This window comes from Oncorhynchus mykiss, chromosome 7, assembly GCF_057628025.1.
Source record: "Oncorhynchus mykiss isolate SJ-2025 chromosome 7, ASM5762802v1, whole genome shotgun sequence".
NCBI classification, from domain to species: domain Eukaryota; kingdom Metazoa; phylum Chordata; class Actinopteri; order Salmoniformes; family Salmonidae; genus Oncorhynchus; species Oncorhynchus mykiss.
The window spans coordinates 44,835,503-44,848,640 of record NC_143028.1 but is presented as its reverse complement, the minus strand read 5'-3'; the positions used below and the strand labels follow the sequence as shown (position 1 = coordinate 44,848,640).

At 43.8% G+C, this 13,138-nt stretch overlaps 1 pseudogene; it reads left to right on the top strand.

The window, feature by feature from the left end:
- The window catches only part of LOC149982557 (mitochondrial S-adenosylmethionine carrier protein-like), an 83,742-nt pseudogene that overhangs the window by 69,646 nt on the left and 958 nt on the right, over positions 1-13,138 (top strand).

Below are 13,138 nucleotides of genomic sequence, written 5' to 3'. Positions count from 1 at the left end.
CCCACCCCTAATTCAAAGACTATTCTTTGATGTTTCCCCTCTTTGATATTTTGTTTATCTTTTTCTGGTATTTTTTCCTTCCCTTCTCCTCCAACTGATTATCTTAATTTACTCATAAGCCATCTGCAGTGGGAGGTTTTCTGTACAGCTGAGGGAGCAAGCACAATAATCCGTACAACATGAAGGAATTCCACAAATCCATTACCCTGATAGTGATATACACAGTCTCTTTGGGAAAACCGAAGGGGGGAAATGCAGGGCCGTGATTCCATAGGGCAAAAGCCTTGGCAGTTTCGCCGGAGCATGCCTGCTACAAATTGCTGAGGCTTTAAAGCTATAATTATGGTAATAGGCCCAATTGCAGTCTAGTGAAGCCATAAAGTGCTTCCATCTGTCTGCAGTGCCCCAGAGCCCTGTCGAGCCCTGCCTGTGTACCTTACAACTGGGTTAGACCAATGTTACAAACCTCACCACACTAACCAAAACACAACAACAGCCAGGACCTCCCCACCACAACATGAATGAAGCCGAAACACAGACAAAAGAATGGCAACCTGAGTTCACCAAGTCCACTCCTCTTCTCATGACCTACAGAGCCTTCAGAAACTATTCATACCACTTGACTTATTCCACATTTTGTTGTTACAGCCTGAATTCAAAATGGATTAAATATCATTTATCTGACCCATCTACACACAATACCATCATGACAATGTGAAAGCAACATGGTTTTTGATATTTTAGCAAATATATTGAAAATGAAATACAGAAATATCTCATTTACAGTACATGAAAATTCACACCGATGAGGGATTCAAGTCTGGGCTTTGGCTGGACCACTCAAGGACTTTCACATTCCTGTTCTGAAGCCATTCCAGTGTTGCTTTGGCTGTATGCTTTGGGTCATTGTCCTGTTGGAATGTAAACCCCAGTCTAAGGTCGTTTGCACTCTGAAGCAGGTTCTCATCAAGGATTTGCCTGTATTTGGCTCCATTCGTTGTTCCATCTATTTTTACCAGTCTCCCAGTCCCTTCCACTGAAAAGCATCCCATAGCATGATAGTGCCACCATCATGCTTCACGGTAGAGATGGTGTTAGATGGGTGATGAGCTGTGCCTGGTTTTCTCTAGACATAGTGCTTTGCATTCAGGCCAAAGAGTAAACATTTTGTCTCACATAATATTTTGCCTTATGCTCTCAAATGTTTCATGTCCCTCCAGGCATGCTGTCATCTGCCTATTTCTCAGGAATCGCTTCCGTCAGGCTACTCTCCCATAAAGCCCAGAATGGTGAAGTGCTGTAGAGACTGCTGTCCTTCTGGCAGGTTCTTCCATCTGAGTGAAGGAACTCTGTAATTCGGTCAGAGAAGTCAATGTGTCCTTCTTTCCCGGTTGTACAGTTTGGTCGGACAGCCAGCTCTAGGCAGAGTCTGAGTAGTTCCATCATTTTTTTATTTCCAAATGACGGAGACCACTGTGCTCTTGGAAACGTTCAACACTGTTTTATACCCTTTCCCCCGATATATGCCTCATCACAATTATATCTCAGAGTTCTAGGAACACTTCCTTGGACTTCATTGTATGGTTTCTGCTCTGATTTGCACTGTCAACTGTGGGACCTTATGTAGGCAGGTGTGTTTCTTTCAAAATCATGCCCAATTTTTATTTTATTTTATTTCCCCTTTATTTAACCAAGTAGGCTAGTTGAGAACAAGTTCTCATTTACAACTGTGACCTGGCCAAGATAAAGCAAAGCAGTGCGACACATACAACAACACAGAGTTACACATGGAATAAACAAACATACAGTCAATAATACAACAGAAAAAGTCTATATACAGTGTGTGAAAATGGCGTGAGGAGGTAAGGCAATAAATAGGCCATAGTAGCGAAGTAATTACAATTTAGCAAATTAACACTGGAGTGATAGATGTGCAGATGATGTGCAAGTAGAAATACAGGTGTGCAAAAGAGCAAAAAAGTACATTAAAACGATGGGGATGAGGTAGGTAGATTGGATGGGCTATTTACAGATGGGCTGTGTACAGCTGCAGCGATCGGTAAGCTGCTCAGCTGATGCTTAAAGTTAGTGAGGGAGATATAAGTCTCCAACTTCAGCGATTTTTGCAATTCGTTCCAGTCATTGGCAGCAGAGAACTGGAAGAAAAGGCGGCCCAAGGAGGAGTTGGTTTTGGGGATGACCAGTGAGATATACCTGCTAGAGCGCGTGCTACGGGTGGGTGTTGTTATGGTGACCATTGATCTGAGATAAGGTGGAGCTTTACCAAGCAAAGGGAACACTCATGTTTTTCTGTCATGGGACTCGTCTGAAGGTATCCGGTACCGTTTTTTTGTTGAAGTATGACGTTAGTTTTGTGCCTACCCCAAAAATTGGGTTAAATACAGTGCCTTGCAAAAGTATTCATCCCCCTAGGCATTTTTCCTATTTTGTTGCATTACAACCTGTAATTTAAATAGATTTTTTTATTTGGATTTCATGTAATGGACATACACAAAATAGTCCAAATTGGTGAATTGAAATTTAAGAAATGTATTGTTTCAAAAAATTCAAAAACAGAAAAGTGGTGTGTGTATATGTATTCACCCCCTTTGCTATGAAGCCCCTAAATAAGATCTGGTGCAACCAATTACCTTCAGAATTCACATAATTAGTTAATAAAGTCCTGTTCTGAAAGGCCCTAGAGTCTGCAACATCACCAAGCAAGGGGCACCACCAAGCAAGCGACACTATGAAGACCAAGGAGCTCTCCAAACAGGTCAGGGACAAAGTTGTGGAGAAGTACAGATCAGGGTTGGGTAATAAAAAAATATCCTTAGCTTTGAACATCCCACAGAGCACCATTAAATCCATTAATAAAACATTTAAAGAATACGGCACCACAACAAACCTGACAAGAGAGGGCCGCCATCAAAACTCACGGACCAGGCAAGGAGGGCGTTAGTCAGAGAGGCAACCATGAGACCAAAGATTACCATGAAGGAGCTGCAAAGCTCCACAGCGGAGATTGGAGTATCTGTCCATGGGACCATTTTAAGCTGTACACTCCACAGAGCTGGGCTTTATGGAAGAGTGGCCAGAAAAAAGCCATTGCTGAAAGAAGAAATAAGTAAACACATTTGGTGTTTGCAGAAATGCATGTGGGAGATTCCCCAGACATATGGAAGAAGGTACTCTGGTCAGACGAGACTAAATTTGAGCTTTTTGGTCATCCATTCAAAGAAGTTAGAACTAATAACAGATATAGCCCTTGGTTCTCCAGACTTGACTGCCCTTGACCAGCACAAAACATCCTGTTGCGTGCTGCATTAGTATCGAATAGCCTCCGCAAGTCAGTTAGTTAGGAAAGCAAAGGCTAGCTTTTTCAAACAGAAATGTGCATCCTGTAGCACAAATTCTAAAAAGTTTTGGGACACTGTAAAGTCAATGGAAAATAAGAGCATCTCCTCCCAGCTGCCCACTGCACTGAGGCTAGGAAACACTGTCATCACCGATAAATTCACGCTAATCGAGAATTTCAATAAGCATTTTTCTATGACTGGCCATGCTTTCCACCTGGCTATCCCTAACCCGGCCAACATGCCCGACCCCCCCCCCCCCCCGCTTCTCCTTCACCCAAATCCAGATAGCTGAAAGAACTGCAAAATCTGGACCTCTACAAATCAGCTGGGTTAGACAACTAGACAATCTGGACCCTCTCTTTCTAAAATTGTCTGCCCCAAATGTTGCAACCCCAATTACTAGCCTGGTCAACCTCTCTTTCGTAAGCTGCCGCCCTTTTCAAAGGGGAAGACACACTAGTCCCAAACTGTTATAGACCTATATCCATCCTGCCCTGCCTTTCTAAAGTCTTCGAAATCCAAGTTAACAAACAGATCACCGACCATTTCGAATCCCACCGTACCTTCTCCGCTATGCAATCTGGTTTCTGAGCTGGTCACGGGTGCACCTCAGCCACACTCAAGGTTCTAAACGATATCATAAGCACCATTGATAAAAGACAGTACTGTGCAGCCGTCTTCATTGATCTGGCCAAGGCTTTCGACTCTGTCAATCACAGCATTCTTATCGGCAGACTCAACAGCCTTGGTGTCTCAAATGACTGCCTCGCCTGGTTCACCAACTACTTCTCAGATAGACTTCAGTGTGTCAAATCGGAGGGCCTGTTGTCCAGACCTCTGGCAGTCTCTATGGGGGTGCCACAGGGTTCAATTCTCGGGCCAACTCTTTTCTCTGTATATATCAATGATGTCGCTCTTGCTGCAGGTGATTCTCTGATCCACCTCTACCCTGACGACACCATGCTGTATACCTCTGGCCCTTCTTTGGACACTGTGTTAACAAACCTCCAGACGAGCTTCAATGCCATACAACAATCTTTCCGTGGCCTCCAACTGCTCTAAAATGCTAGTAAAACGTGCATAACTTGTATCACTACTCTGGACGGTTCTGACTTAGAATATGTTGACAACTGTAACGTTCGTCGTCTTCCTCTGATGAGGAGTAAGAGAGGTCGGACCAATTTGCAGCGTGGTAAGTGTCCATAATGACAACACTAAACAAAATAACAACGAAGAATGAACGAAACGAAACAGTCCTGTCTGGTGTAGACACAAAACAGAAAACAGAAAACAATCACCCACGAAACACAATAGGAAACAGGCTACCTAAATATGGTTCTCAATCAGGGACAACGATTGACAGCTGCCTCTGATTGAGAACCATACCAGGCCAAACACAGGAATAGCAAATCATAGAAAAACTAACATAGACAACCCACCCAACTCACACCCTGACCATACTAAAACAAAGACATAACTACTACAACTACAAATACCTAGGTGTCTGGTTAGAAGGTAAACTATCCTTCCAGGCTCACATTAAGCATCTCCAATCCAAAATTAAATCTAGAATTGGCTACCTATTTCGCAACAAAGCCTCCTTCACTCATGCTGCTAAACATACCCCCAATACTCTGACTATCCCACCAATCCTTGACTTTGGTGATGTCATTTACAAAATAGCCTCCAACACTCTCCTCAGCAAATTAAATGTAGTATACCATCCGGTTTGTCACCAAAGCCCCATATACTACCCACCACTTTGACCTGTATGCTCTCGTTGGCTGGCAATCGCTTCATATTCATCGCTCTCTGCGCTTTTAACGGACCTCTGAGACTATCACAGTGCAGGTGCATTTATACGGAGACTTGATTACACACAGGTGGATTGTATTTATCATCATTAGTCATTTAGGTCAACATTGGATCATTCAGAGATCCTCACTGAACTTCTGGAGAGAGTTTGCTGCACTGAAAGTAAAGGGGCTGAATAATTTTGCACGCCCAATTTTTCAGTTTTTGATTTGTTAAAAAGTTTGAAATATCCAATAAATGTCGTTCCACTTCATGATTGTGTCCCACTTGTTGTTGATTCTTCACAAAAAAATACAGTTTTATATCTTTATGTTTGAAGCCTGAAATGTGGCAAAAGGTCGCAAAGTTCAAGGGGGCCGAATACTTTCACAAGGCACTGTATATATTTATATATATATATATCTCCTAGATTTAGGACAGACACTTCAAACCTTGTTTCTTATGATTTCTTTTTGGACTGTCCTTTTTGCCATTTATGAATGTGTTATGGGCTTAAGTATTATATATTTTATCAAATCATTTTTAAATACTTTTTTTATACCTAAAAGGTCCTACAATTCAAAAAATTAAAATAGCTAAATGATCCATATTATGACCACCTTAAAACAATTCCATATGTTATCTTAGCAACCCCAACATCTTAGACTCTAAAGAATTAAGCAATTTTTTATACTTACCCAGAGTCAGCTGAACTCATAGATAGCATTTGTACGTCTCTGAGTGTAGTTTCAAGGAAGTTGCTTGCTAACTAGCACTAATGTTTGTTAGCATTGTCTCACGAAACCACCTTCAACAACCTTCAAATAGTATCCATGAGTTCATCTGACTCTTGGTAAGTAGACAAAGGCCTTAATTATCAAAATCTCACACTTTCACTTTAATAAACCAGAAAATCCATAGTCATTTCTGGTTGTTTATTTAAGTTAGCTGGCTAACTCACTGATCCTGCTTTGTAGTATAGCCTACCCTTCTGTTCTCCTTGATTCCACCATAGTCACCTCATAGAAGGTGAAAGCTCTAATAAATATATGTTTTATTGTCACATAGGTCTAGTGAAATGTGTTTAGTGAATGCCTACTGTCCATTTATTTCACATTAGTGCAGATGAAGGTGAAATGAATGCACCTCCTTTGAGCAGATAATTAATGAGAAGAAAAGTGTGTCTCTTAGATCAATGTTCCTGATCAAAAAGAGATGAGGTTTATCTAAGACCACTGGTTCTCAGCATGATTAACACCAAAGCCTTCCTGCTGATCATCAGCTTTCTCTCTCCTGCTGAGGCCTCAGGGTAATTTTAGCCTGCGCGGTCAGGAGAATGAGAGGTTATTGGCCAGTGATCAGTGCATGACTGATCTGTGTGGCTGGTGGGCCGCTGATGTCACAATGAGTCAGAGAGCCCCAGGGGAAGATGGAAGAAGTTCAGCCATTCTGTTCCACAGGTGGGGCTTCTCCCAGACAGGATGTGACAAACTGTTCTACCTGAGTGAGCCAGAACATATGGAGGTGGTCTGGATAATTTATCATCTTAGAACGCTGAAGAACTGTTCTGAACCTGTGCTTACATACAGACAGATACTGAAAATGTGACATTATTTTTGACTATTGTTTTTCTTGGTTTGTTCTAGGAACAAAACTGTCAGCCTACCACATTCACATTTTTAAGAGTACAATATTTTGATATGTAACGTGTGTGAGTAACGTGTGTGATGGAAAAGGTTGAGATTCACACACAGCGGGTGCTGACTTCTGTTTCAGTCAAAGGTGATAACTGAAGGGCAGGATGACACGCTTTGAGAAATGCCCCCTTCCTCAGTTGTTCGAGCTTAAGAATTTACGCACACACACACACACACACACACACACAGACACACAGACACACACACACACACACACACACACACACACACACACACCACACACACACACACACACACACACACACACACACAACACACACACCACACACACACACACCACACACGCACACACACACACACACACACACACACAACACACACACCACACACACACACACCACACACGCACACACACACACACACACACACACACACACACACACACACACACACACACACACACACACACACACACACACACACACACACACACACACACACACACGACACAGTCTCTCCAAAACATCCAATCCAACTTGGAGCATTCTTAAACATGGAGTTCCGTGAATGGCTGAGATAGTTGAATGATCCCTGACATGCTTGGCACCTTGTACAGATTTGCAGTTGACAAAACTGATGTGTTAGTGGTTAGACCATTTGTGACCCCGTTTTCTAAATGGAGGGCCATAAAACCTCCCCCCAGCCCACCATCCCCCCAGCCCCCACAGGTGTCGCAGGTCTCTGGGGCCTGGTGTGTTACGTAGGCCAGTCCTGGAGCAGCCAGGGCACTCCGAGCAGTTAGAGCTGCTAGTGGTCAGAGCAGAGCCAAGACAGACAGCCAGACAGAGACCAATCAAATAAAAAATGTTTAAGTCACATGCGCCAAATAGAACAGGTGGGGGGGCAATGCAAATAGTCTGGGTAGCCATTTGATTAGATGTTCAGGAGTCTTATGGCTTGGGGGGTAGAAGCTGTTTAGAAGCCTATTGGACCTAGACATGGCGCACTGGTACCGCTTACCATGCTGTGGCAGAGAGAACAGTCTATGACTAGAGTAGCTGAAGTCTTTGACAATGTTAGGGCCTTCCTCTGACACCACCTGGTATAGAGGTCCTGGATAGCAGGAATCTTGGCCCAAGTGATGTACTGGGCCGTACGCACTACCCTCTGTAGTGGCTTGTGGTCGGAGACCGAGCAGTTTCCATACCAGGCAGTGATGCAACCAGTCAGGATGCTCTCGACAGGGCAGCTGTAGAACCTTTTGAGGATCTGAGGACCCACGCTAAATCTTCTCAGTCTCCTGAGGGGGAATAGGTTTTGTCGTGCCCTCTTCACGACTGTCTTGGTATGCTTGGACCATGTTAGTTTGTTGGTGATGTGGACACCAAGGTCCTTGAAGCTCTCAACCTGTTCCACTACAGCCCGTCAATAAGAATGGGGGCGTGTTCGGTCCTCCGTTTCCTGTAGTCCACAATCATCTCCTTTGTCTTGCTCACTTTGAGGGAGAGGTTGTTGTCCTGGCACCACATGACCAGGTCTCTGACCTCCTCCCTATACGCTGTCTCATCGTTGTCAGTGATCAGGCCTACCACTGTTGTTTCATCTGCAAACTTAATGATGGTGTTGGAGACTGAGAAAGCACCCCTGAGGGTGCCCGTGTTGAGGATCAGCGTGGTGGATGTCTTGTTACCTACCCTTACCAGCTGGGGGTGGCCCATCAGGAAGTCCCAGATCCAGTTTCAGAGGGAGGTGTTTAGTCCCAGGGTCCTTAGATTATTGATGAGCTTTGAGGGCACTATGGTGTTGAACGCTGAGCTGTAGTCAATGAATAGCATTCTCACATAGGTGTTATTTTTGTTCACGTGGGAAAGGGCTGTGTGGTGTGTAATAGAGATTGCATCATCTGTGGATCTATTAGGGCGGTATGCAAATTGGTGTGGGTCTAGGATTTCTGGGATAATGATGTGGATGTGAGCCATGACCAGCCTTTCAAAGCACTTCATGTCTACAGATCTGAGTGCTACTGGTAGGCTTGTGTCACTGGACAGCTCTCGGCTGTGCTTCCCTTTGTAGTCTGTAATGGTATGCAAGCCCTGCCACATCCGACTAGTGTTGGAGCCGGTGTAGTACGATTAGATCTTAGTCCTTTATTGACTCTTTGCCTGCTTGATGGTTCGTCAGAGGGCATAGCGGGATTTCTTATTAACATCCGGGTTAGAGTCCCGCTCCTTGAAAGCGGCAGCTCTAGCCTTCAGCTCAGTGCGGATGTTGCCTGTAATACATGACTTCTGGTGGGGACGACGTCATCAATGCACTTATTGATGAAGCCAATGACTGATGTGGTGTACTCCTCAGTGCCATAGGAAGAATCCGGGAACATATTCCAGTCTGTGCTAGCAAAACAGTCCTGTAGCTTAGCATCTGCTTCATCTGACCACTTTTGTATTGCTTCCTACTTTAATTTTTGCTTTTAATCAGGAATCAGGAGGATAACATGATGGTCAGATTTGCCAAGTGGAGAGCTTTGTACACATCACTGTGTGTGGAATAAAGGTGGTCTAGAGTTTTTTCCCCCTCTGGTTGCACATTTAACATGCTGATCGAAATTTGGTAAAACAAAGCGCCACCTCTGGATGAGCGTTTCCTGTTTGCTAATGGTGGAATACAGCTCATTGAGTGCGGTCTTAGTATCTGCATCGGTCTGTGGTGGCATGTAGACAGATACATAAAATACAGATAAACTCTTTAGGTAGTTAATGTGGTCTACAGCTTATCATGAGATACTCTACCTTAGGTTGCAAAACCTTGAGAATTCCTTAGATATCGTGGACCAGCTGTTGTTTACATACATGCAGTCCGCCAGCCTTTGTCTTACCAAACGTCGCTGTTCTATCCTGCCGATGCAGCGTATAACCAGCCAGCTGTATGCTGATAATGTCATCGTTCAGCCACGAATCCGTGAAGCATAAGAATATTACAGTTTTTAATGTCCCGTTGGTAATTTCATCTTCATAGTAGGTCGTCAATTTTATTTTCCAATGATTGCACGTTAGCTGGAAGAACGGAAGGCAGGGGGGTTTATTAGATCGCCTATGATTTCTCAGAATGCAGCCCGACCTCCGTCCTCTTTTCCTCTGTCGTCTCTTCACGCAAATGACAGGTATTTGGGCCTGTTCCCGGGAAAGCAGTACGTCGTTCACATTGGGCTCGTCGGACTCGTTAAATTAAAAAAAGCTTCTGCCAGTTTGTGGTAAGTATTCGCTGTTCTGATGTTCAGAAGTTATTTTTGGTCATAAGAGACGGAAGCAGCAACATTATGTACAAAATACGTTTTTTTTAAATAAGTTACAAACGCAAAAAAATTTACATAAAAACACAATCGGTTGGGAGCACAGAAAACGTCAGCCATCTGACAGACAGACAGACAGACAGACAGACAGACAGACAGACAGACAGACAGACAAGACAGACAAGACAGACAGACAGACATGGGAGTGTGGGGGGTATATTGTCAAGGTGGGGTTCCTCAGTAAACAACAAAACAGTCCAATTGACAGGACCCAATATATGTCCAGTCAGTAGGGAGAGAGGGAGAAGTGGAGAGAGAGAGTAGATGCTGGTGTGTGTGTGTACAAGAGAGTGGGGGGAGAGAGAAAGAGGGAGAAAAGGAGATAGAGGAATGGCTGCGCTGATCCGGGGTGTGTGAGCTGAGCCAGTTGAGGGGGCTGTTGCTGGACGGCCATAAGGATGGTCAGTAGAGGGACGTGTGTGGATGTCAACTGGCTATCAGTCATGCAGAGAGAGAGAGCTCCAGCAGGGGTTCAGCAGTAATCCACAAAACAGCTGTGTGGAAAAGGGCCTTGAGAGACTGGCGCACTCTCATGGACTGTCTCTCTCAAGGCCTGTCACATCCCCTGACCCCCACAACATCAACAGCCTGGAGAGTCCCCTAGCTTTCTAAAACTGACTGTAAAACAGCCTCTCCAGTCCCCTAGCTTCCAAAACCGACTCCAAAACATCCTTTCTGTTTCCTACCTTCTACAACTGCCTCTCTGTTCCATAAAACTGATTCTAGATCATCTTAGTGGGCCCCTGCTCCCTAAAATAGTCTCTCTCAGAACATACAGGTTAGAAGAGAAACATGGAGCAAGAAAAAGAAAATAGCATGTTACTCTGTGCATAATACCTGATGCAACTGTCTGTCTTTTCAGTCTGTTTTCTGGCAGTATACCTCGAGTCACGTCCATCAATCTGGGAGGATGTATCTTCCTGTGAGCCTATGAGAAGGTCCGACTCACTCTGATATAAAGGCCCTGTCTTTGGCCTGGGGAGAGAAGAGAGGAGGGCAGATGGGAGAGTAGAGGGTTGTCCCTGGAGGGCCCTGTGCTGTGTTGTCCCAGCCTGAACCGGCCCTCGTCTTGCAGGCCCGGGACCCGAGGAGGAACACCTGGTGCCTGTGGCGAGTCATCCCTGATCGCATTACCCCGAGGTCTGCATTCCTGCTCATCAGTGCACTGCAGATTGAGTTTAACTGCCTGAATTCCAGTTATTTAACAACACGGATCGCTTTCAAAAGAAACGTACACCTCCGAGCCAGAGTAGCTACACTGTATGACCACGTGTGAGTGGAAATGGTACTAAAAGCCATCTTTTTATACTACGAACTTTATTGTGATTATTTTTGTTCCTTGTGACCTCTTTCTCCAGTTCTCCCAATGGTGAAGTTTATTGTCTAAAGCTGGGTAATTAAAGGTAAAATGCAGCCATTTTTATCTCAATATCAAATAATTTCTCTCAATATTAAGTACCTTACTGTGATTGTTTTCAATTAAAATGGTCAAAAAGAAACAAAATTAGCTTTGTAGCAAAGAGCAATTTCTCAAGCAAGAATTTATCTAGGACTGTCTGGGAGTGGTCTGGGTGGGAGGGAAAAACGGAAAACTAGCTGTTATTAGCCCGAGAAGTCTATTAACTAATTTACCGCCTGGTGACAACACCAGGCAGTCCAAAACTTCATCCGACCACTACAGGCTGAAATTGTAGGTGGTCTTTTCAAACAATTTCACAGTATTATTCCAACCTCGTAGTGTGGAAATGTATATAGAAATCATGTTTTTAAATGGTAGAATAATGGCGACCTCACCATCCAAGGTCCTCTCTGTTATTCAGTATGGCGATACGGTGAAAAGCCACCAGGGAGCCATTCACCCCAGAAATAGCCTATTAGAGAAGCATCAAGGGCTCATCCACTTGCAAGCTAAATTAGGAGGTATAAATTAATTGCCTGAGCGGGGTCGCGGAAACCGGAAGCATCCAATTTTCAGGCATCGCCTCTTCTCTGCTTTTCCACTGAAAACCGGATGCTTCAAGTTTCTTTCAACCACACCAAGGGTGCCTGCAGGCTGTGGGTCATCGGTGCTAGATGGGACCCGAGGCCTAAGGGCCTGTGATTCTGGTGGATTATACACTAATTTACTAGAGGATTTGTGTCACCACAACTGCCATCACATGAATGCAGATGGATGGACAAACGACAATAATGGACTTTTAGCTAGCTCTCATCGAATGGGCTGTATTAAAGGTATATACCACAATTAAATACACCACCTGCTTTACCCAGTATTAAAAACTGGTCAATACTCAATGACATCCTGAATAGATATCCACCTTTAACTCTCTATTGTGTTGATGAACAACCAGAGTATGGAGCAAGCATAAAAATAAAATAGTTTTCCCAAAAACAGGTGGTACATTTACAACGGGGCCATGTTTTGTGAATAAACCCCAATAGAGGTCACCAGCCTGTAGTCGTAAAACCTGGAAATGAGTCAACTCTGGTTCGTTCCGCCATCCCTATGGGGAAAATGATTGGGCAAAGAATAGGGTTTTGGAATAATGTCCGAAAATCGTATCCGTTTTGTTCTATGAGATATCAAATCAAATGTTTTTTTTGTCACATGCGCTGAATATAACAGGTATAGTAGCCCTTACTGTGAAATGCATACTTACAAGGCCTTAACCAACAATGCAGAGTTTTAAAAAAGAATATAAGAAAAATGTGTTAAACTACAGGAAAAATAGTAACACAATAAAATAACGATAACATGTTATTTTAATAACACGTCAGTGTATTATGTGTGTGTGTGTGTGTGTGTGTGTTGGAACATCAGTGTATTATGTGTGAGTGTGTGGTTAGAATCCATTGAGTGAACATCGAGCCTGAACAAGAGTGAAAAAAATAAGAATAAAATAAGGGGGTCAATGTAAATAGTCCAGGTGGCCATTTGATGAACAGTTCAGCAGTCTTAAGTCTTGAGGGTAGAAACT